This window comes from Cyphomyrmex costatus, unplaced genomic scaffold (assembly GCF_001594065.2).
Source record: "Cyphomyrmex costatus isolate MS0001 unplaced genomic scaffold, Ccosl1.0 scaffold2, whole genome shotgun sequence".
Taxonomy (NCBI): Eukaryota; Metazoa; Arthropoda; class Insecta; order Hymenoptera; family Formicidae; genus Cyphomyrmex; species Cyphomyrmex costatus.
The window spans coordinates 310,812-337,970 of NW_017276038.1; positions in this window are offsets into that span (position 1 = coordinate 310,812).

Genomic DNA, 27,159 nt, shown 5'->3' on the forward strand with positions numbered 1-27,159 from the left:
CATAACTTGATATAGGACTGATAGCGTTTTGTTTTCTCGCTTTATTATCTTTCCGTTCATTGATTTTTATAGCTCTTTTATAGGATTTGTGTTGTGTTGTGCGTTAATGTTATCGCATACCTATATGCGGTGGACCATTATACTCTTTTCATCGTGCATTGTTAATGTACATTAACAAGCTTTTCGATAACTAATCATCAATTAATTTTCCAATATATAACATAACCATCATCAGCTATTGTAATACTCCAAAATTCGCTATCGTGATTCGTATTTTGTATGAAACGTACCTGTCTGTGATTTTGAAATATATACATATGATTAATGTACAGACAGTGGTATTCGATATATTACATATTCCGCGCCCGCGATTGATACGATCGGATTTGACGCTAAACGCGGGATATGAAGATAAGCGTAAAACAACCGTGACGCGACATTAAAGTGAAACACATTCCGACATTACGTCTATGCCATGCCATCTTCCGAAGTGTACCTTCTCCGCCACGTTAGTTTCACCATAATTTGAAGCGGCCGACAGGTTGGAATGTTTATACCCCGTGGATACTTTACCCGTCCACCGCTTTGTGGCCTAAGCCCGTGATATATAACGGGCAGAGTTGACTAATCCCTTTCGCCCCTTGCGGTCATGATGTGGTGTACGGAATATAAGTGGCCCTTCGTCTCCTCCGAGATATATTTCAGAATTATACTGCCGCAATCACTTGCCAGTTATACAAGTTCGTTTTTTTTTTACTTCTTCCATTTTCGAACAACTTACATTTTATATAGCACAGTTGAATTCTTACATCCTTTTACCGAGAGTCCCGTGCATTACGAATATAAAAGTGAATGATATATTATCAGAGAATCTCTCGTACGCAGAAGCAACGCGCTATACCTTTCAGCTTTGAGGAAATACGAACTAAGAATAATGGCGATTACTAAAATTAAATGTTGGTACATGAAAAGTTGTAATAAAAGGTAGCCAATCATATTATCGCACAAAGGACGAGCTTCATACATTACATAATAAAAGAAAGTCTAAAGATTAGCGCTTGAAATTTCAGGTACGAGTGATATTCATATGGATTAGAGATTATTCAATTTCTTTATAAATGATTAATTTAAAATATTCTAACGACTTTTCTTTTGTTAAATTTGTTAATTTAAAAAATATATTTAATTTAAATTATTTTAACGACGATTTCTGTTAACTTTTATTAAATATTTATTTATATTATGCTTATAAAAAAACGTAGTAGTTATTGTTCCTTCTGTTATGAAAAAGAGAAACAGGTTCTTGATTAATTTTCTCTGAACTTGCGAATCGCCAGTCACGTATACATTTATAACGCACTCTTTGTTATTTAAAGAGCAGCAAGTATATCCACGCAGCGAGCAACGACGACGTCAATTGTGAGGAAACCTTTCTAGAAATTAAACTCGTTGGAAATCTAATTTCGAGTAATCAAGCTTTCGCCACATTTCACTCGTGGTGTAGCCTGACTTCACTCGCAGTCGCCACCTTTTGCGGAAATGAACGTACCCGCGTAATCTCATAAAAACACAAATGACATAAAGAGATTCTTGCGCAAATTCCAGAAATACATCCCACGGCGGTTGAGAAGGTACATACTGAACGCCAGACTGCGATCTCGTTTCGACAATCAAATTTTATAATTAGCACTGCTGCTTTTTTATAAAACGCGGTTATATCTTGCGTTGATTTATACGCGTGTTGTCCACAACATGTATCTATTTCTAATGAAATTAATAATCACTATATGCTACATATTTTTAATGATCTAAAATATATTAACTTCACATTTATGTAATCATAAATCGAAATCTATTTTTCAAGGAGGGTATTTAAAATTCTAAGTGAGAAAATATCATTGAGATATATATTTTATTTAATTAAAATGCGACTAAAATAAATGATGAAATCTTGAGATTTATTATTAAGATAATCGTTTGATACGATCTTGATAAAATTATACTAATTTATTTATAACTATAGATTTTTACGTAATTAACGGATCAGCATGTTTTTATTTTTATCTCAATTCCAATTAGCTATTAGGGCTATAAAAGACGAATGGTAACAAGTGGCTGAATATCGAAGCATGTTTTATAAAGCCATTATTCGGGCTTAAGTGAATACATAAACAGCGGCTATTCATCAAACTGTCCTTTAGTCTGCCCGTGTCTTGCCCTTGTAAGGTACGACCGACGCGGTTACATGACTAATAAATAAGACGTACGCGAGCTGAACGATTTCAGCCGGCCGCTCGCCGACGAGCCTTAATATTATGCGATACATGCTACGATATTTCGCTACAAGGGCGCATTTTGCCGAACGCGCTTGTCGTATATAAACGATGCAATTTTGTGGTCGCACATGTTCAACAAAATGAATAAATACATGCTGTCAGAACGAATATTCTTATACAGTCATTATTTTTTGGGTGGGTATTACTAAGGAAAGTATCAAGTTCGGGAAATGTAAACTAAACAGTTAATCTCAGGTAAGTATCTTATAGTAATAATAATCAACGAATTCTATGGAATATGATACGCAGTGCTAAATATTGAATTTTTACACTTTGTGAAATTATAAATCGTCGATGGTGCGATCTTTAAAATTTCTCTACTAAACATTGCGTCATGAATTAAAATCCGCTTATCTTTTGCATCTCGTAACAATATTTAAAAAAGCGAGGACAAATGTTGTATCAGTTAAGTTTTTATACCCGCACGATAAATTTCCAACACAAAATTACACGGACATTAATAGAAGCTGGAAAAAAAAAAAGATAAGAGGTTCCTAGAAAACGAATCCTGGGAGGCCGAATGAGATTACTCATCCATCCAAAGAGTACAACGATCAAGGTCGCGAAATTAAGTGCAGAGAGGCTTCAAATGTAAGGCCTCCGACACGCGCAGTAAATCATAACCGCGTTACGAGAATCGTCTCGACTGGGAGACGTTTTCAGATGACGCGGGGACGAAGATTTCGGCGGAATGATCGGGGCAAGGAGAAAGAAAAAGAAGAAAGATCGAGATGACTCTCATCCTCCTTGCGAGAAACACTGTCGACGGACGGGCGAGGGGTCGGAGGTGGTAGATTTCGAGGCACAATAATTTGAACGGCGGTCATATTTCACTAAGGCGGCCGTGAGTTATGGCAGTCGTGGCTGACGCAAATGATTTAGGTTTAATAACGACGAGCCGTCCGGCCCAGGTCAGCTGGGCATTGTGAGTGAGACAACCGGGCTCCTTCCCTTCCTTCTTTTCCTCCTCGATATCTTCTCCTGCTCTCAAGTTAAGCTCGTGTTTATGTACGATATTAAAAAGAAAAGGAAAAGTGTAATAACGGAGAATTCGTACAGTTACTTTCTAGAGTCTGAATTTAGGACTGTAGCTAATGATATAATTAATGAATAATTATAGAAACAATTTTATTATATACTAATTGTTTGATATTTAATCTTATGAAATTGTTCCGTCAAAGCTGTCAAAAATATCACGCGTTGTATTATTATATATTTTTAAAGTTTATGTATTATTACATTTATATTATATATTATATATTCTTCGCAATAAAATTATTCGTGGATAGATCTTATTATTAATATTCTTATAAAAGATGCTTATTAGTATTTAAAAATTATTAAATTTCTCTTGTCAATTTTTAACAAGTGATGTTACTACTTACTCTAATTTTGCTTGTGAATACGTTTCAAGATCGAAAAAGATTTCGGTGCGCAGTTTGTGTAATCAGATATATGTATATATAAATTCACACAGAAACATTTAGACACTAACAAATAAGATGCGCTCTTTGACCGAATATATAGGACTTCTCTTTAATTAAATTTATTCTCATTGATTTAAATTTGTATGTATTGTTTATCTAATACTATATTTATTAAACATTCCTATTATTTTATATTTTGATTATATTTATTTTTATATAACTAGCCATATACTTATTTGTATGCAATATTCATTCTGTTCTATTTTCATTTGCTTTGAATCGCTCTGAGTCGCACTCTGATGTCGCTTGTTAGTCTCTTATTACAGAGTCACACAGACGTAATACTCTTTTAAGAGAGCTTGCGACGACACGCCACTGATAATACTCATGCTTTTGAATAATATCAAATAATATTAAAAAATATATATATACAATAACAATATTTTAGTAGAAAATCGATTTTATAAAGATTACTCGTCGCTTAATAAAAAACAAAATGTTCTTTTGATTGCATTTATATTCTACTTATAGCACCTGTCTTAAATAATTTCTTAACTAATTTATAATATAATAATACAGCATGTCAACATGAGATAAATTCAATGACATAGGATAAAAGACCTAATTATTGGTAATGACTCAAACATACTGGCAATCTGATTTTAAACGCTTTTTCTTTAATATATAAATTATATTATTAGTAATTATATTTAAAAATATAATACAATGATTGATTCTACGTGGTTTGAAAATAAAACTAAGCTAAGTAATGAGCATAGGTATACCACTACACTGGATTTTTTTGTGAGAAATTATCTTTAATACAATTGAATTACATAGATTCACATAAACGTTTCGGTCTTAAATGTGACCATCTTCAGTATGTCGTTTTAAGTCTACAATTATCGTTGATCTCATAAAGTTATACATGTATTAATAAAAATTAAATATAATTATATTTAATTCTACTTATAAATAGATATTTGCAATTAAATATGAATAAAGGTCAAAGAACAATCGAGCATTATAAATTAAAATCTAATAAAATTAAACAATAATTAATGACTAAAATTAAGTAAGTACAATACGTTTCATCATCGATCCTTCTTCAGTTAACATATTATTATATTAAATTCATAAAGATTATAAAGGTTATTTTACATGAGTTTCTTGAAACGTTGACAATTATGAGTCGGTTGAATGTTGGCAAATTAATAGAAGTATGATTCAATATTGTTCCAGGAGTGTTAATGTCATGAAGCAGGGACATCATGTCTGTTGTGTCGGCATGTTCACTGCTTGAATTCAATATCAAATCAAACTTATTGGATTTTGTGAAACAATGTGAAATATAATATAAAAATAAGTAAACGAGATAAGATACGTAAGAAAGATTATATTACTAAAAGAGAATTACTGTATCAAAGCGATATTTATTATCTCCTGAAAAAATATTTATCGTCTCTTTATACTTAAAAATGTTGAAAAATATACTTTTCTATTATCTACGATAAGTTTTCTGAAACGTAATGGTTCCTTGAAATTTTTAACTTTTACAATATTTTCAATGCATTTGAAATATTTTTAGCAATATGCTTCAAATCATCATATCTTAAAATTGGCGTGTCACGCTTTTTTGAAGCCTCTTTTCGTTGAGGCTGCTGGTATTCTCTGATTTTGATGTGGTTTCTTATTCGGGGATTTTCGGGGTCGATTATTTCGAATCTGTACTCAAAAATTTAAAATTCGAAATAATGGATCCAATATGGCGGACGTAAAATTAACGTAAATCCTAAAGATTAGTCGATTTTGGTGAAATTAGATATATTGGTGATTTAGAGGGTGTTTATTACGAATCCGTTCTCAAAAATTGAAAGTTCGAAATAGTTGATCCAATATGATGGACGGAAAAGTAACGGAAATCATAAAGATTGTTCGATTTTGGTGAAATTAGGTTTATTGGTGATTTAGGGGCCGTTCGTTACGAATCCGTACTCAAAAATTGAAAGATTGAAATAGCTGATCTAATATGGCGGACGGAAATGTTACGGAAATCCTAAAGATTTTTCAATTTTGGTGAAATTTGGTATATTGGTGATTTAGGGGGCGTTCGATACGAATCTTTACTAAAAAATTGAAAGTTTGAAATAGTTGATCCAATATGGCAGACGGAAATGTTACGGAAATTCTTAAGATTCTTCGATTTTGTTGAAATTTGGTTACAGGTGGTTTTTGGGGACGTTCGTTACGAATCCGTATTTAAAAATTGAAAGTTTAAAATGGCGTTTCGATTCAGTTTTCTAAAATCAGTTTTCGTTAATCTGGCGGATGGAATATAAGGGGGATTTTGGTTTTAGTGCGTTTTTGAAGTAGAATTTAAATTAGCAAAAAAAAGCCCTTTAAAAATATGTACTTGATTTTTCATTTGCTGCTATTTTTCTTTGTGGCTGTGCCAACTTTAGTCTTAAGTCAGCACAGCCACACTGTGGATCAAATCCTTCGACGTAAACGATGAGCAAAAAAATCGGATTCTGGATATTCTTAGAGCAAATAATTCTAGAAACATTTTGGGACCAAAATGATCCCGGCAATTGATTGCTTTAATGTACTTTACTCTTGTACGCGATCCAGCACAGCCACACTGTGGGTCGAATTTTTCGACGTAAACGATGAGCAAAATATCGGATTCTGAATATTCTTACAGCAAATAATTCTAGAAACATTTTGAGACCAAAATGATCCCGGCAATTGATTGCTTTAATGTATTTCACTCTTGTACGCGATCCAGCACAGCCACACTGCGGGTCGAATTTTTCGACGTAAACGATGAGCAAAATATCCGATTTTGAATATTCTTAGAGCAAATAATTCTAGAAACATTTTGGGACCAAAATGATCCCGGCAATTGATTGCTTTAATGTACTTCCCTCTTGTACGCGATCCAGCACAGCCACACTGCGGGTCGAATTTTTCGACGTAAACGATGAGCAAAATATCGGATTCTGAATATTCTTAGAGCAAATAATTCTAGAAACATTTTGAGACCAAAATGATCCCAGTAATTGATTGCTTTAATGTACTTTACTCTTGTACGCGAGTCAGCACAGCCACACTGTGTGTCGAATTTTTCGACGTAAACGATGAGCAAAATATCGGATTCTGAATATTCTTAGAGCAAATAATTCTAGAAACATTTTGAGACCAAAATGATCCCAGTAATTGATTGCTTTAATGTACTTTACTCTTGTACGCGAGTCAGCACAGCCACACTGCGGGTCGAATTTTTCGACGTAAACGATGAGCAAAAAGTTCGGATTGTGAACATTCTTAGAGCAAATAATTCTAGAAACATTTTGAGATCAAAATAATCCCGTCAATTAATTGCTTTAATGTATTTTACTCTTGTACGCGAACCAACACAACTACACTGTAGGTCGAATTTTTCGACATAAACGATGAATAAAAAAATAAACTAAATATTGTTTATCAAAATGGTAGAATTAATGTGGCGATCGAAAACAATAATGAAATTCTAAAGGTTTTTAAATTTCAGGGAAATTTTGTATTAGTAGGAATTAGAGGAGTTGATTTCAAAACAAGTGTTTCAAAGAAACATAATTTATAATATTTAAAAAGAGTACAATGGACCATCGCGCGCGTAGCGCGCGCAAGGAATGTGCTAGTATTTTTAAAAAGCGTTATACTGAGTTTCAGTGATTTTCTTCTTTAACACTGCGATAGATAAAAATAGATTTGCATTATGTTAAATTTATAATGTCAAATTAGATCCATTTAAGGATTTTTAATCATTTATCGAATCATTTCTATAAATTTTCACTTATTTAATATATCAATCTAATTAAAATAATGGAGTTAAACAATTTAATTCAAGAAAATGTTTTACATTTAAACTAAATTTAACTCATTTTTTACTAAGTGCTATTATAAACGTTGTTTACTTTAAAACTAACTATAAAAATAAATTGATTAACATTTTGATATGAATTGTTAAAAATAACAAAAAGTCATTTAACTTAAGAGATTAAATTACGACTGCTTCTTATCTAACAGTGTATATTTCATAATTTTTAAATAGAAAATTACTTATTTAGACGACACTTAATATTATATAATGTTTTAATTTTAATTTTTTTTTAACTTAAATTACTTTTTGTATAATAATATGTATATATTTGTGAAGAAAAACTAAAAGCTGTAAATTAATATTTTATACGTTTTGAGATATAAAAGAGTTTTAAATATAAAAAAAGATTATGTATTAAGATTATAAATAAGCTTTGGTATTTTATGAAGGATGAATTGAAAGCTGAATCGTGCGCGCGAAGGTGGATTAAAAAAAGAGTCAGAGCTGCGAATGAAGCGAAATGATTGAGGGACAGTAATGACGGAACTACCTGACACGTGACGGTTAATTTCCTCCATTGTTAGAGAGCTGGGGGCCCTTTCCTCGCCATTTCCGTGCTTACTGACTGTACTGAGACCATATTCTTATACCTACTAGCGCGGATAAAAGAGAGAACTATGAAGTGAATGGAAGAAATAGCCTAGCACCTAACACTTAACCTTAATAGGAAGCTTACATATTACTCATGAGAAAGATTTCTCGTTTGTAAGTGACGACGTGTGTAACAAACTATCGTCTATTTTAGCTGAAAAATTAAATCTGGCCAAAGTTTTTGTTTAATTGTGTTTAATGAGAAATCAATAGATATATATTCGCGATAAAATTATGCATTAAAACTTTTTTAAACTATAAAACTTATTATTTACAATGTATCAGCAGGTACCAAAGGTATCAATATATATATCTATATTTTTATAAAATATATACTCTTTCCTACTTGCGATTTTACATTGTAAATAATATAATAAATAATTTTTAAAGAATTGTGTGTGTGCTGGCCTTGATCTCAATAACGTGGTTGCTTTTAAAAACCAAGTTTTATCTTGTTATTCTATGATCAATGGCCAATAACTGTGTCGTGCTGATCTTGGAAAGATTATTCCTATTAAATATGATCTCTCTTTTTAGCTGATGTTTTTTATTCCATTCACGATGCGAGCTATCCAGAAAGAGCTTCAAGGGATCCAGTTGTGAACCGGACTGAATAGTATCGAACACCCACTAATGCCTCGTTTCCATGCTTGTGCATATACATGTGGGTACTAGAGTGTTGTGTTTATAGCCGCGGTGGAATTTCAGTTAGTCCCCCGCGGCACGATGGAGATAATACAATTCCGGGTCTCGACGGTGACGCGTATCCACTCTATTGGAGTCGACTGTGTATATGTGTGTGGCATAAATAAGTATATCCGTATTCCTAATGTTCAAATCCACTCTCGCCCGTGTCTGTCGATGATCCTTTGTTTCGGAGATTTGCTGTTATTCATGTAAATATGTGGGATTGTGAACGCGCAGTTCGAGTTCATTTAGTCAGAGGTCATTCACACGAGAAATTTTTCCATGTTGGAGATAACGCGGAAACGGGAAGAAGAAGATAAGACAAAATTTAACGTGCACGGTGAAATTTGAAATAGAAAGGGAGCACAAAGAACATGAAAGAATTAAATTTTTTTACGAACATTGTATCTCAAACATGCTATTAATTTTATAACAAAAGGAATTTTGTTTAATTAGTACTGAATGTACCACTCAATTTTCATGCTGATTAAATATTACATTATCGCGTAAAAAATTTAAACAATTTTCACTAAACTTTTTTTCTTAATTTTCTGAATTATTTGTAGAGCTCTTTGGCGATAAGTTTCTCGCATCGATTTTATTAACACGCATAATCGAATGGGAGTCAATAACATCAATATATATTGATACCGTTATTCCGACATTAATGATGAAAGGCACTTTCCGGCACTCACGAGCCTTTGTTCCGAACACGAAGTCAGGAAGTAACAGTTTCCTACACGTTAATCGCTTTCGCGCGATTCTGCCGCGCGAATTGTGAAACAATGCCGTCAAAGTTGGAGATCTTCGACTAATCGCCGACGTTCAACTCCCGCACCGTGCGGCGCAATTTTGCGAAGATTAGCGAGCAATCAGCCCCTTTCACGACAGATCCCTTCGCCTTGGCCGTTCGATTCAGCCGTATCCGACACGGTGCACTTTCTTCTCGAGAACATTCGATTTAATTACTGCGAGGAATGGTGCTATATTCTCTCTCTCTCTCTCTCTCTGTCTGTCTCTCTCTGATCGCTAGTAGGCACAATCTGTCCAGTTCCGGGACAGAAACGGCTTATTTCTGGCCTCCTGCTGCTGCTGCTGCGTCACTTCCTGCCGGAGGTTAAAACGATTTTCGAGGACATGGACTAGCTATGATAGGCCAGAGATAACAGTAATTTCCGTGAAAAATGCGCTGTGCATCCCGCTGTCACACAAGAAAAATTTAGCGACGACCTCGATGCTACTTTCGTTATTTATAAACGAACGGAATTAATGTGTTAGATCACTTTTCGCTAAAAGATTCTTTGAATTATAACTGTCACAGAATGATACGTTATTATAAAGTAATTAAATTTCACCTAGTTCTCTTTTTATACCTGCTATACTTCTTTCGTTAATTCCTTCATTTTAATATAATTTCATAAGAGTAATTTTATTTTAATAATTTTTTTTACACAAATAGAGATTAAATAATTATTAGTTATTATTATTTAAGTAATATTAATTGTTTTTATAAAATAATTGGCTGAATAATATTTTATTTTTTAAGACTACCGTGAAATAAAGAAGATAATGAGCGTTAATGAGTGCGCTATACATTTTTATAAAACATAATTGAATAAAATGATAATAATAATTACTAGCAATTATGTTACAAGAATTTTAAATTTGATTTAACTTTTACTAGTATATAAAACCGCGTTTAGCGTTAAAAATATTTACGCAAAATGTCATTTTCTTTATTTTCCTTAATTCTTTAGTTTCTTTTAATAGTCTGAAATGATTAATGTTTTTCTCGCGTCTGCAGCAGGTTTATTAAAATTTAGCGACAATTAAAGTTTCATTTTTGTCACGAATGGTATAATGAAATCCTTGATTCTTTTCATTCTAGAGCAGTTTCTCACGGACTCGTTACAAGGAAAGTAAACAGATTAACCGCGTCTCATACGTCAGATTGGTTCCAATCTTACTCATTATGTGATTAACTAACGATCCTGACTTTTCAAAGAGTGCTTCTTCAAAGAAAGTAACGATTCCTCGTGTAATAGTAACATCAATGGAAATGGAGCGATCATTAGTTCTCGTTCCTCTGCTTTCTAAAAACGTGACTTGATAAACGAAGTAATACATCGTGGAGAACGTATGAGTCTATCCTTTGTCGTCATTTATCGTGTTTACAGGCATTTGTGCTAACTAGAACGTTCTTCGAACTTTTACGAGTTTGAATTAAATGGCTCGATATTTTCAATCGGTTTCGATCGTTTTGATATCGACATCCATTGTCATAAGAGCTCTCTTTGTGCAATCTATTGCAATTTTTCATTGAGGGATTATCTTGACCTGCATTTACTGTTTCTATGACGAAGCTTGTTGCCTGCATGCTATTATTGATGTCGGATTATTGCTTACTCGATGATCTATATATCTATTATACAGTTGAAGGGCTCACTGTAATAGTGGGCTAATCTATATTTTATAAAAATGTGAGTTAGATTACTATTTTCCATCACTTTAACTTTATCTTCTCTATTTTTACAAAATATTAGTTAGCTTACTGTTGCAGTAAATCCTTCAATTATATTATTATTACAATATAAAGAAAGAAATACGATTATTATATAAAATGGTGTGCAAGAAATTCTAAAAGAATTGATCAAATGTTCCGTTTCTTTTTGCAAAAAATAGTTAGTGTACAAACTAATTTCGTATACGAGTAATTTGAAAATACCTAATAATTAGTGTGTTAGATACATGTTGTATCTGCTAAAATATCGTGTGTACGTAGCGTGCCAGAAATTATTTGACCATCGTGCAATTTCGTATGGGACAAAGTAACATGCGCTATGGATAAGACAGATAAGCGAAATACTCGTACCATTTCGATCGGTGGTGACACTTTTATGTACCGTATGCAAAAGGCGCGGGTAATCAAAAACTCGTTAAGACGATTTATAATTTGCCACTGCATTAAGCCCTCTCCTTGCTATATAGTTATATATTTAGTCATTTTTTTTATTATATGCTTTAATTATTTTTTTATATAAAGGATGTTCCGCAGGAAAGAATAATCAATTTTCAATAATATTTTAAATGTAGTATTTCGTTTAATACTAATATATTTTAATATCATAAATTACTTAACGTAGAGGATGGTAATATAATATATAGTGCACGTATTTTATCAGTTAATGGATAATTATATTTAACTTTTAAAAAAATGGAAGTTTATTTTTAAAATCATACGGAGAGCTTTTTCTTGAGTAAGATTTGATATATTATTGCATTTTTTTGCCTCAAAATATGACATATTTCGGCATCACTGTAATGGCTTTTCTGTCCTATAAAAGTTAATTAGTATTAATTCACACAAAGTAACGGTAATTTTAATTTATCGTTTTTTTTAATTTAAAAGAAAAATGTTTTATTACGTATTATTAATGATAAAGCTTATTTTACATTTATAATTAGTGTATTAATTCTCAAAGTAACATTGACTTTAATTTATCACATTTTTTAGTCTCTTTTTATTTAAAGGAAATTGTCTAAAGAGATATTCAAATGCAATGAAAATTATGAAAAATTACAACAACATTTTTCTAATTTAGTCAATTTGCACAATATTAACGATAAATCATTCTGCTTTTGATGTTACGGAAATAATGCACAAATTTTTAGTCGGAGGGTACGTCCCTCGTTTATAATCTAGTCGGTATTTCGAAATGGACCTTTATGCGACCTTTTCCTGCTGAAAATCGCTGGAATAATGCACTGCCAAGGCCTGGCATATTCCTCCTGGGACATTCTGTATCCTTCGCGAGCCGCATATAGGGGGTGCGAATGTTTGTGCCACGATGGAGCGAACTACAGTACACGCGCCGTTGCGGAGGCGAGGCTCTCTCTCTCTCTCTCTCTCTCTCTCTCTCGTCGGGGTAATAAGAACGATATATTGCCTACTACACGTGCGCGTGCTACATGAGACTTGAATTATAATAATTGAGAAGGCGAGCATGCACGAAACGTCGACACCTCTCGTACGAATTAAGGAACCAAATGTTGGTTCGCAATTTCATATTAGTCTTTAAGGAGCCCGACAATGAGTATAAGATTTAGGTGTAGATTAAATGGTACGCGAAGGTCTTCCATCAATAATAGGATGGGATCGTTTCGATTAATCGGTCCACGGTAATGTCCGATAATTAATCGGTGCTGGTGCGGAATGAGGCAACAGAATTTAGTAAATATCGACGGAACAAGCACGAATGGGAGCACGTGTCCGGTTCCAAAACACGAGGCTTTCCAATCAAATGAAGAGCCATCGGAAGCTTTGTATTTTTTACCCCGAAGTACTCGTAAATTCCGCTGAAATGTCTGTGGAAATTATTGCACTTCCGTGGCAGCGCGATTGCATTGGCAAAACGAAATCAATAACCGCACGCTCGATTCTCGTTTTCGCCGAACGTTCGAATGAGGAGAGAGTTAAACGCGAGTCTAGTACATGTTTCAATGATTTTGTACGAGTTAATTTATACAACATGAATTGAAATGTTAATTGTACTCTAACGACCAGTGGCGATACAAGAAGTAATATTTGTTTGCTGTTGTGTTCGCATTCTAGATGCGAGTCACATACAGATTTATTACGATATTCAAAGCATAAGATCGAATGTGATAATTAAATTGCTTGTTTCTGTGGTAATAACACTACAAGTACTTTTATATATTTAATTAAGGTGTGAATATATGAAAGGAAAAAAGACAGTTTTATGTTATGGGAGAAATGCCTTTCTTGGAGAGGCGAATCGATATGCAGGAAATTCAGGAGCTACGACAAAAAAAGGATCGACACGATACGTGCATTAAAAGTCGATGGCTTTTTTTCGCGCTGCCCCTCTGACCCCAATATAGCGATAGATATATGAAATATGACCGGCTGACGCGATCGTCTACGCCGGGATCGGCGAACACGTCAAGCGAGAAGTTGCTCGAAAAGTGCACTTCCTGCGAGAATTCCCAAGCACTTTATCGGGATTTGCCGAGCCCCGCGGGAGGATGTCTTCGGCCGAATGCTTGCTGGACCAAGGCTACGATTCTCTCTGTGCGTACTATAAAAAATGGCTTTCCTTAAATTCGTCGGCGCCTGCTAGGCGAGACTTCGCTGCCGACGAAATTTAGCTAGACGCAATAAACAATGTCCGGAACGAAATCTATGAAGCGCGACTGACTTTTACGGACTCTCGAAGATAAAAGAAAAAATTGTAGCGCCATGAAACAAATAACTCGTATATAATCGTCATATACTTGTATTAACACTATTAACAGTTAAGGGCACAGACTTTTTGCATAACTCATAATGAATAGTGGATAAGAGAATCAACCAATCAAAATTCTTCTCTTCTGTGAAGTGGAAGGAAAGAAAGGATTCTGATTGGTAGATTCGCTTTATATTATGTTGCAATATTATTGTCGAATTGCATTTATCACATGATAACAATTTGCATGGAAAAACGATTTTACTGAGGTACCTAAAAATTTAGAAAATTTGAAAATAATTTTATTGAATTATCGAAATCAAATTATGTGGAAAACTCCAATAAACAAGATGATAAACACCGCTGCAAAAAAAGGTTGACATTCTATTTGACAGTTTAAGGTCGACATGTTTTAGTAGTCCAATAAAATTATTTTTAAATCTATATTCAGCAAAATTTTTATATTCCTCAGTAAAATTATTTTTTTCAAAAATTTCGAAAAAAATTGGCATAGTGAAAAAAACAAGATAAAAAGTAATATTTTTTCTTCTCTTTTCTTAAAAGAAATGTACATTTTAAATTTAATAGTCCTTTACGTGCTTTACGTTTTCGTTCCCACGACAATTTCCCGAAAATCTTCTCCCGACTTCGGAAAGAGAAAGAGATGTCCGGCGATACATTAGCGCGAAGTGATACACTTGTCAATGCGAAGTGGCAGGGCAAACAGGGTTATTTCTTCTCGGAGGAAGAAGGGTCGGGCCGTTGTCTGCGTTCTCGCGTGAGAGGGAGTCGTCACCGAGTCTGCGGACTCAACAGACCAAGAGGGAATCCCACCCCTATGTGCGCGAACGATAAAAAATGGACTTGCTTAAATTCAGCGTCAACCCCAAAGAAAACCCTCCCCTTCGATCTCTGTTTCTCTTTCTCTTCCTCTTTTTCTCTCTTCCGTCCTCTTATACTACAGAAAAAGCTTGGCCAACCATTGGTTGGCTGATAAATAATGGCAATGCCCGGCCCCGGCGCGCGTGGGGTGCGCCAGATCAGGAAAGTAATGAGAACTTTGCACCTCCGCCCCGCTGCGCATAATGTCGAATGGTACACGTATCGTCGATTTAATGTACACTCGGGGGAGCGCGCCGGCGCGCCGGTTTATTATTTATTACGAGTACATAAATTTAATGAGGATCGTTATCGGGCCGAACGCGCCTTTAGAGTGCGCTTCGAATAGTACACCGCAGATGGGTTCGCAAAAGTGAATGCTCGTGAGAAAAGCCGCCTATGCGTGCACGATGCATTTGTGCAAACGAGCGACGTGACACTGCGCGTACCACCCACCTATCCGGAGAAAAACATCCCGATTGTCGCGAATTCGAATTGTACGTGAGTGGAAATGTACGACTCTCTGTGAGTGTAGCGCGACGACAATAAGTTTAGTGGCAATAAGTATTTTTTTATTCGTTGCTTTTTGCAGTATATTATATATACGAGAGTGCAATTTATTATTTTATAAATATAACTATACGTTATTTTATAAATATAACTATACGTTTCTATAACTATTTTTGTTATATTTCAGAAAAGTGGGATTGACTTTCTCGTGTTACAATTTATTCGTCGATTGCTGTTTTCAATATTTGCAAAATTTCTTTTTTATCGTTTATTTTCGTTTTAATCCGAGTCTGAAAATCGATTACACGATACTTTTCTTACTCCCATTAATTACGATGTCTTATTACGGAATTGCGATTATTAGAAAACGTGATATCGCATTATCTGGGATCTTTCTTATCAAGAAACTTTTCTCGCCGATTAAATCGCCAGACGATTAAACTGAAAGCATATGTGATTCATCGTGCTTGCTAGTTGGTAAATGCGAAGAATATGATATGAATGCGTACGCAATCGGATTTTACTATGTCGTTACAAAAGTTTACAGCGTCGTATTGCCATTAGTCATTTACCATTAGTCGGTTACGGCCATTAGTTTGAATTTTAAGTTCTGATAACACGGCGAGATCATTTCACGGTTCGTATTGCGCGTATTAATGCTTGTCTATCAGATATCCTTTGCTCGCTTATCTCTGAATAAAGGAGAAATTTGATGATCAATAAAAATGAAAACGTTTTAAATAACATCTGGTGTAAAATTTACTCGTTTCTTTTATTATTAAATTTGACATTTTATTAATATTTTTAAATGCTTTTTTATATAAAGCATATTTTCTTTGGCACAAAAAACAAACGAGACTTTTAATGTATTGGCGTAATTTGTACGTACATAGATATAATACGCATTTCCTGTCTGTTTCGTTAAAAAGAATTGAATATATTATCATCATTTTTCTTCAACTTGATACTGCAGAAAGAAAGAGCATATAGTTTAAACTATCTTGCTCTTTGTAAATCAATATTGACAACTTCATAAGAATACACAGTCTATATTCTTATTGTTTCTAAACTTTAAAAACTTTGCGTACTTAAAATCATTTCTTTCTTGTTAAAAATTGGGAAGAAGACGCTCAGTAAATTCGGTTTCAATTCGAGAGCAACTGCAGGTTATATAAACGCTGAAGAAACGTACGTATTCGACCTTTGTAAAATTGACAGTCGTCCAAATACCTTCGCGCTTTGCACTTTTTTGCAACTTGTTTGAAAATACTTACCTATTCTCAAGTCACTCGCTCGATTATCTGAGACTTCTTTGCAGAAAGAATGTTTTCCTTTGCGCAACTTTGGCACGCCATCCATCGCGCCCTTTAGCACGTTTTTCCGAGAGCATCGTAGTCTATCGAGGCGAAAGTTTTTCCCTGCATCGCGTCCCTTTATACATAGAATCAGCAAAAACATCCCCCCTTTAACCGGATCCATAATTCATACATCCTCCAGCGCCCTTAAATGCCATTTGACCTGTCGTGATTTCCAATAGTATCGTTCTATTATGCCTTCATGTGTGAAACCGAGGCCAATGATAATGGACGTGGTGGTTTTACCGATGCTAGCGTTGATGGTAGTAGTGTTCATGCTGGTGGCTTAATATTTCGGTGCTCTTTTGGTGCGCAGTGTTTTATCAACCCTCCGAAAACTAAGCGGCGGATTAAACCCCATGCGTCAGCAATTTTCCACCGACAGCTGTAATAAGCCGTCGCGTCGCTGGCGGAACAATATGATTTCTGCGAGATTATATCAGGAACAATAATGAAGGGTGTGTTCTCCTCCCGGAAAATTGGTTTGCGTGTTTACGCTGTAAGCAACTATGACTAGCTTTCTTTTATCTTAAGAATAATAAAGCTTCAGCGCTTTATACATATATATATATATATATATATATACTATTTTATTTATCAGAGTGTGTACTTTATTAACCTATCTCTTCATCTTTAATGTTTTCGCTTTTTATGTTTTTAAATTTCTGAAGTATATAAAACTGATTATATGATAAGAGAATAGTGTAAAACTATTTATTATCTAGTAATTTATTTACTTCGAATATGAGATATTTTATCGTTTAAGAGTAATTTAATTAACTTTATCATCTTCGTCTTTGCTATTAAAAAGGATTCTTTTTAGGTAAAGAGGTAAGTTATTAATTGCATTTTAGTAAGTAATAGTACACTAGATATATCTTTATTATCGGAAATTCTTCTTTAAAATAACTTCCGTATAAAAACAAATTGCTGTTTTGAATTCTTTAAAGCTTTTTTTTTATTAAAGAACATGTATGTTAACTCTTTGAAAATAGTAAAAACAATTGTATGTATAGTATATAAACTATTTGTAAACGTACGTGGTTTGAAAAAAAATCGCTTCAATTTTATGTTTTATTTAATCATGCTTGTGCTATTGGAAAATAACGAGTAAAAGTTTATTTAGTTCTTTGCTGGTTTATTTCCCATGTACTGAAAAATTCACCATTGGTTTTTAACACACTATTACTGTGAAGTGACTTATTCTCTGAAGAAAGGGCCAAACGAGTCTTTGTAGCTTTACTTTACGGGACCATTCTACTTCGAAGGTGCAACATGGACGAATTTCTGTGAGTTCTCTCGGAATTCCAAGTAGCTTTCCTTGGTTCTGCATCTTAGGTGCGTCACACTGCGCTATTTCAGATGCAGGTGATATTTGGCTTTGCATAAAACCGACCAGGTGCTCGTCGTAAAAAAAACTCTACGATTTGAGAAATTCACGATGTCGTTCGAATTTTTCTACGAGAACTTCGAATGAGATCCTTACGTGAAGCAAATGTCGAAATGTTGCGATTCTCGCCAGATTATATTACGCATAAACTTGTTGTAAAAGAGATTGCGTCGTGTAGTCGTGTCAGCTCGTAACTGTTGCTTTTCCACGTGGACCGAGTTTCTTCGTGTAGTCTGGCAGTTCGCCGAATCCCGTAAGTTTCCCGCACTGTCAATATTTCGGGCAGGTTCGGCATTCGGTGAGGAAAAAAAGGTTCGCTCTTTCTTTCGGGGCAGGTAGAAAATCGCAGGAAACGCTCGATTGCACCCGAGGGACCGAAGTGGTACCGCGTGTTTTCCCTCGCGTCTAGGCCTTTGTAAATCGCGACGATTGTGTTTGCCTCTTCTCTATCGACCGACATTGAATATATCGCATCTAAATAGGAGATATCTTATTTCCGTGATGTCTCATTATGGGTCTTGCCTTGCGTTTCGGTGATAAAATATTTCGGGACAGTCATCTTTTCTTCTTCTCATCCTCGCCCTTCTCCTCTTTCTCTCTCGCACTATTATACACTTACTCACTTGCTCTCTCATTCTCGCGTTTGCTTGACGCTTTCTGAATTTACAAGTCAAATTTGCCGCTAGCAGGTAAACGATTTGGGTGGCGCGATGATTATCGCTGTCGATGTCACACTGAAGACACTTTCAAGATCGATAAAGTTTGAGATGCAGATGTTTGGAACTATGATTACTTCGGGCAGCATTCATCTCTTTGGGTGTTAATAATAGTTTTATTGCCTAGACGTGATATGTAATAATATAATGTGTGCGTGTGAAAGAAAGTATATGTATATTATATCAAATATATATATATATATAAATAAAATAAAAAATATTTTACGGCATATTATGTTGAGGCGATTTTCTTATACGATATATTATATTGACCGATATTCTAATTTTTAATATAATAAATAAATAAGAAATGAATATATGAAAACTAATCATTTATTATACAGAATTAAAACATTATATTAATATAAAATGTTGACATTTTGATTTATTTATTCGACCATTATATACGGAATACACAAATCAAAATTATTTATTTGTATTCCATATACATATAAACGCTGTCACTAGGTATATTATCGCTTCATTTTATGTAAAGTCTACAGGTATAGAGATTCAAGTTAGCAAAATGATACATGGGACAAACGGTTGGGTGTACCGATCAAAAACGGATTCTTCGTTATCCCGTGCTCCGTTTCATCCTTTAAACACGGGCAAACAACAAAATGCAGATTCGTTATTCGTCGAAATAATCCGTGTCTGCAGCATCCATTCCTCCATGGATGTGAGCGACCAAGAGACGCCCAAATAGAAATCAACGCGAATGCAACCAATCCAGGAAGTAGATTCAGATTCGCGAGGTTTACACGCCACATGTACTTTTTTCTCCCTTTATTTCTATAGTAATTTTAGAGAAGATAAAAGTGTTATGTGAAAAAATGAAAAAATAGTAATATTTAAATAAGTAAAATTAATGAATAATATATTATGATTGGAAAAATAAAAAAATACGAATATATATTTTAAATAATTTAAAAAATTTAATATTTTTGTCAAGAACTTTCGTCTTATGATTGAATAAATAATTTTCATTGTTATTACATTTAACGCATCTATGAGAATCATTTACTTTATAATTAGATCGAAACACGTAGATTGATACATCATTCTATCCGAGATATTTCATAAGAATTTTTTTATATTAAAAAAATGAACGAATGACATTAAACACGATACGACAAACGTCAATACAAAATACGTTTGGGCTCCAAAATGGATAAATCCATTTTCGGTAAAGTGATGTTGCTGTAGTTCTGTTTAGATAACATACACAGATAGTCAGATAATTCACTTGTCTCTCGCTGAAAACGAAATTACGATGGTCGCGTTGCGGCAACGTTAAAATCCGCCAGTCGGCGAAACGCCGAGGCAGACACCGCGACGCGTTGCATAAAGGAAGTATATAGCGTGTATTATTTTACATCTCCCATAGGGGACTGTCCTCTTCGTCTACCTCGTTCCACGCGCGCACAGTGTCTTCTGTATAATTTATTGCGGCAATACCCCTCGACCGCTTTAATAATTCCGTCGTTCGCGCGCGTTCATTTCGTGCTTAATCCACTATCGCTTTTCTTTTCTCAAGCGTCTCTTTAGCCCTCGCGATTGTGCGCATTTTTTTGGTCATATCGAATATTTCTCCTATATATTGAACATAATCCATTACATATATGATTATGTAACCACAATCTCTGGAGATACGTGATATCTTAAAGCATTCTCTCGAATACAATTGGAATTTTTTTGTAAATTTTATCTAATTGTACATATACATAGGTTTTAATTTTTCTCTCTACAATATTTTAGAAACCAAAAACATCTGCGTTGAATTAATAATAAATTAAGTTATAATAACAAAAGTAAATAGAAAATAATAGACTGTAGATGCAATTTATATACACTATACTATTATTATACATGCTACTATTGATCGATCTGAAACCTTTTGTAATTTGTCTATAGTATAAATACGCTTTTGTCATACAATGACAATAGACAGTTACACAAAGAAAAATTGATAAAGGAAATATGAAAAATAATCTTTGACTTAAAATCTGTCTCTTTTGTCGATATACATAAATAATAGTTTACCTTTATAGATCCATTTCCTTTTAATGTGTTGTTAATTGTCGTTGTATGACTGGCATATTTGACCGACAAAGCGATGCGATACTTTGAGCGCTATACGAAAAAGGAGTTCTTTCGATCCTCTGACTTTTCCAAATGCGGAGGCGGTTACGGAATAAATTAGGATATTCCTTGGAGAGGGCGGATGGGCTCGCCTTCTAGAAACGGGATAGTTTCGGAGTCCGCAGAGGACGAGTTTCTTTACCCCCCGGGGAACGTTCAGAGAACAAAGGTCCTCGCGGTACACACTGACGAACCCGTTCCTACGACGGAAAAGAAGGAAAAAAAAGAAGAGAAATACACACGCGAGATAATAAATCACCGACCACGTCGGATCTTGAGGGAAATTCGTGGAGTGGAATGTCATCTATTAGGATTAGAGCGCGTCAGGCGTGTTCGACGGTATCCGATATTTGAAGAGCATGCTCGGCACGTTCCGTAAACGAACACGCGTCGCGATGTTTGTTATTGGGAAAATTTTCGAAGCAAATGCCCGAAAGATTTAGGCGTTCGCGCACACGTTACGAAAACAATGAGAGAATATATGTGGGAGAAAAAAAAAGGAACGGAGGAAGAGGAAAGAGAGGAGAGGAGAGAAAAAATCGGAGAGAGCTCTCCAATCAAATGATTGAATATTTACTCCGGGCGTCGTCACCTCGTTCCTTTCGGTCTTTCACCATCGCTTGGACAATCCCAAATAGCAACACGAGTGCGGTTTTATCCTACTGTTAAACTGGATAAATTCAGATTTCTATTGGGCTTGATTAAATGAGAAGAAATTTAATAAATCTGTCGAGTTCTCTTGAAATTTAAATCCACGAAATGCTTATATCAACAATTAATCAATATAATATTCAAGAGACTTTGTGGTTTATTGTCAAATTAATAATTATCTTGCATGATGCGCTATTAATTTAAATTCTTATTTTCATATTTAGTCGTTAGACTTCCTCTATTTGAAACATTAGGAGATTTGGCGAAAGAGCCAAAATTTTATTTCCGGAAAATTTAGAAATAAAACGTTAATTTTTTTGTAGAAACACAATTTTCTAAACTTTGGTATTGTGATATATATAATTATTATTTATTTTATGTAGCGTTTATATACACACAGTGAGTATTGGTAAATGTTTGTAGGTATTACAAATATTTGATATATTATATATACAGAGTATCGATATTATATTGTATATTATTATACATACATAATACACTTGATATATTATTGATAAATGATTCTAATGTAATAAAATTAAAATATATTCGTATCGTATATACATTTCGATAAATTCTGAGTATGCTATTATATTTAGTAGCAATTAGGATGTTCTATTTTAAGGCATTATAGGTCTGGCGGTAATTCTTGTTGCAAGACACGAAGGAGTTACATTTTATTAATGCTTTATTTTTTATTAATGCTAGTATATCCTCTACGTGCAACGTTATAAATCGCTCCGTGTATTCAATTTTATGATGCGCACGGATATTTCATTCGTAAATATCGCACGAGCGTCTCGAAAATTTATCCAGGCGATAATACATATTAATGAGTTATTTGCTGTGTATATATATGCATATATCCTATGCATAATAAAAAGTGCTGAATTTATTATATAAAAAATATCACAAGACTTTTAACAGAATTTTAGTTAAAGGATTACTTCCTATTTAAAAGATGGAATCAAAAGTTGTAAAAGAGTTATTAAAATAGACTCAACATAAAGTCAACAATTAATTGAAATCATTCCTATAATTGAGGAATAAAAATGTCAAATTTATTAATTGTTACAAGAATACTTGAAAAGGCAAATAATATGTTTGCTTCTCTTCCTTCGAAACTCTAAAGGTAACTACTTATCTATTCGCAGAAATATAGATGAGCCTTTACACGAGTACGTATTACGGTATACTTAACGGTACAAATACAATATATTTGCAAATGCTAACGAGTTGGATTAATATCATTTGAAACTCGTAGTAATATTCCGGGATTACGAACATACGTGCGCGGTATTTATGAAGAGGAATATTTAGTGTTTAATGAGCAGTGCTCTGCCAACGATGTTATTTTCGCGAATATAGTTAAGTGATTCAATGAAGATCTGCCTTGTATCGTAAAGTTCACGTTCGTTTTTTTAATATTTAATATACAACGAGAAAATCTATACATTTTTATCAAATGTACCACAATTTTTAACAAGCATAATAATTAAAATTTATCAGCTTCTTCAAAAGTAAATTATTTTTAACGTTTTGCGCATGCCGTGCATATTCTTTTGACAACTTACAAGATATTTGTTATTTGATATTGGAAAGATGAGTATAAAAATCACTTCAGATAATTAATACCATCGAGAGGTTTCTTTATTAATTGAATAACGTGAAAAGAAGGAGAGAAGCTTTCAAAGAGTGAAAGGATAGTGTTAACACTAGTAACTGTGTCTAGACAATTGAAAGTGTTTTTCGTCATTCGTAGAAAGCGCCCAAGCTTTTATTCTATATATATATATATATAGCCTTCTCCATAACACCATTCAATTAGCAGTAGAACGTTCTGTCCTCCATTACATTTGTTCCAACAAGCTGGCGACGGATTAATCTCGCTCGAAAAAGCTTGCTGTTCGCTCGTTCAATCGAAGGTGGATACTAGCAAAAGCCGTCCGTGTCGTTGCATTTCAACAAAGATCCAAACACACAACTCTTTGCCGCCCCCTCCCCCCCCCCCCTCCCCGTCACCTCTCGATTACCGCCGACGAGTCGCGTGTGCTTACAACGAGGGCCCGGATGTACCATCGTGTTAACGCGATGCTTCGTCACCCACGGTGCCGAGTTTCGAGTCGAGCCGGTGTTGAAATTTTGTTCGATGAGCGAAGTACACGCCGGTTTAATTTGTAGTACAGTCGAGCGCTCGACGCGGATGTGTAGGTGGCTAGGAGACGGGAAGGGAGGTGGGAAGGACGAAAAGGATGGGGTATGGTAGAAATTTATTGAAACGCATGCTGTACCCCGTGCCTCCCACGGGATCGGATACTATACCGCATAACAGTTTGCCCAATATAGTCGAATTAAGCGCGATGGCGGCGAAGAAACGGTTACCTCGGTTGCAATTCCGTGTAACTACATTTATTCATGTCTGGTTTTAGTTAATTGGATAAGTTTTATACATCAAATCGACCAAGTGCTTTTGCATTAAAATTGTACGTGCGAATAATAGTTTTAAAAATGTGAAAAGAAAATTGATTTTAGATAAAACTACACTTAAGTATTATTAGAACTTTTATCTGTATAAGTACAATATAAAATGTTAAGTTCTTCTTTTAAATAGAAAGACATAATGATTTTGCTGAAATTTCTAAAAATTGAGCTAGATACAGATCTGAAAATAATTTTGTTGATCCATCAAAATATTTATGTTGAAATTTTAAATGTGATGCGCAATACTATAAAAAGTTTGGACATTCTAGCAATCAATTTGACAGTTTTATATAATTATTTTGATGATCCAATAAAATTATTTTCAGATCTGTATCTTTCGTTAAATTTTTAGACTTGAGCAAAACCGCTTTCTTTTTGTGTAAAAAGAAAGATAACAGATGTATAAACCAATCGATATAAGTAGTACACAAATTAGCCGAGTAGACCGAATCAGATAAATTAGAATTGCGAATAAATCGTCTACTAAAGTACGTTTTCCGACAGTGACGGAAACACTAACGTCAGTATCGCACAGAGAAGGGAAACGTATCGCGATGTACGAATAGGTTTCTTTAAAATATGGAAATAGAAAACATCGATCCCGCACTGACGAAGGCAAGAATAAACTAATATCGTGACGCAATTCCGCATATTTTACAGAGGTGGACTTCCGAAATCGCGTTACGTTGATTCGAGTGATTCGTTTTTAATGGATTTCCCGGGGTTGCAGGTGGTGGCTCGTGGGTGGCTCGTCGGGCGAAATTTATTGAAACGTATGCTATTCTTCACTCGTCCCCGTAGACCACTGCGCTGCGCGTATGGCAGAGCGGTTTATCCGATGAAGTTGAATTGCGCGGATGGTAGACACAAAAGTTTACAACGCGGATAAAAAGAATTCCCGGATATCGCTCGGACGTGCGCCGTATAGCTTGCGTATATGGTTTCGAGTCTGTACTTCTCTACTCGTTCCTCCCTCCCCCCCCTTCCCCCTTTTCTCCTTCTGCCTCTCGTTCTTTTTTTGGTTTTGTTTTGTGTTGTAACATCGAACTTCGTTTTGCATCCAGACAAGCACTCGATTCTTTCTTAATGTCTGCTTAGTGTTAATATTCATATTAAGTTAGATTAACAATTTTATCGAGCACTATCATCATTAAGGATAGATCAGCTCTAATATTATGATTATCGATTAACGATAACAATGACAATAGAGAAACTGGTTTTAATAACTGTAATAGACTATGTATAGATTTTTAATACGCCACAGTACTGTTTGTACGAGGTTTTCATTTTCATTAGATTTAAACAGTTATTTTTAAGTAGAAACTTTTTTAATTGATGCAACAACGTTGTAACTATTAATACTTTGAAGGTTTGTTTTAAAAATAAATCCATTTTTATTTGATATTTCCGATGAAAGTCTCGTTTCTGCGGTTGTAACGGCAGCAGAACGACGGACAGGGAATTGTTAAATTTATGGAAACACCGCCATGCATTCGTGTATTCCCAAGAGATACTCGTGGAATTGTTCGCGGTAGCGAAGGGGCACTATATTCGACATAGGCTAGTCAGATTCCTCATAAAGGATGACTATCATGTACAGATATAGAGTACATTATATCAGTACATATGTAAGCTATTGTTTAATTGATCGTAATTTTTATATTATTTATACTAGACATATATTTGTTGGAAATAACGATGTTGCTAATTTCTGTTTGTGTATCGCTAAATCGGTTTTCAGCTGTACCATGATATACCGCGCGGTATCGGTGCAATTGATTGAAATGTTATTCCCTCATTTCCCCAAGAGACTCCAGTTTGTATCGCACTGCAGTTTACCAGAGCGAACTGAATTGTGCGTAGTGATGGAGGAAGCTGGGAAAGAATATGCTGAGGCGATGCTGACTATCAATATTTCGAGATTCCTCATCCTTAATCGTTCTGTCCTTCTGATTTACCTCGCTTGCGATCGCACTGTATTCATCGTAAAATTATTTGAGAATTGGATTTATTCGCAGACTCCCCCGTGGGGAACGACAGCAATTTTATTGTCGCTATATCTGTTGCCACTTAATTATGAGAAGCTGTTTTGTGAATACGATATTATAGTTCATTAGTAAGATTTTTAACGAATCACTGGGATTATTACAGCATATAAATATTAATAAGCTTCTAAAATATAACGAATTTAATTTTTTGATCATTTTCAGTATTATGCGTCATTATTGTTCGTTGATAATCTGTGTACACATTAATCTCTGTGTAATTATAACGTTCAAATCTGACAAAATGAATATTAAACTGCTCATATCGCGACAACAAATGTGACATTAATCAGCTGATGGCTTTTTGTTGACTGATATGTACTATAGTATTTCCAAAATGTAATTAAAATGTAATTTGGCATTATATTAAAATCAAAATTTCATCAATATTCATTACTTTGCGTATTATTTTTTAAAATATGAATTATATTTTAAATAATATGAAAATGAAAAAGTAGATTTGTAGTATTCATAGCATATTATTAAGATGAATTAATTGCAAATTATTTTACATGTAACCAATAAATGAATAATTAATAACCAATCTGATAAAGTTTATTAATAAAGATAATACTTTAATCACGATAACGTGAGATATTAAAATATTTAATATTTATACGTATTAATTTACATCTTTAATAGATAATGGAATTTTATTTTGTGCTCGAAAAGTATGCTATTTTATACACAAATTTTTTACGTGTAGTACAGCCAATCACACTTCACAAATGAATGCTCGCGAACTTATCACTGTATATAATTTTGATAGTTAAAT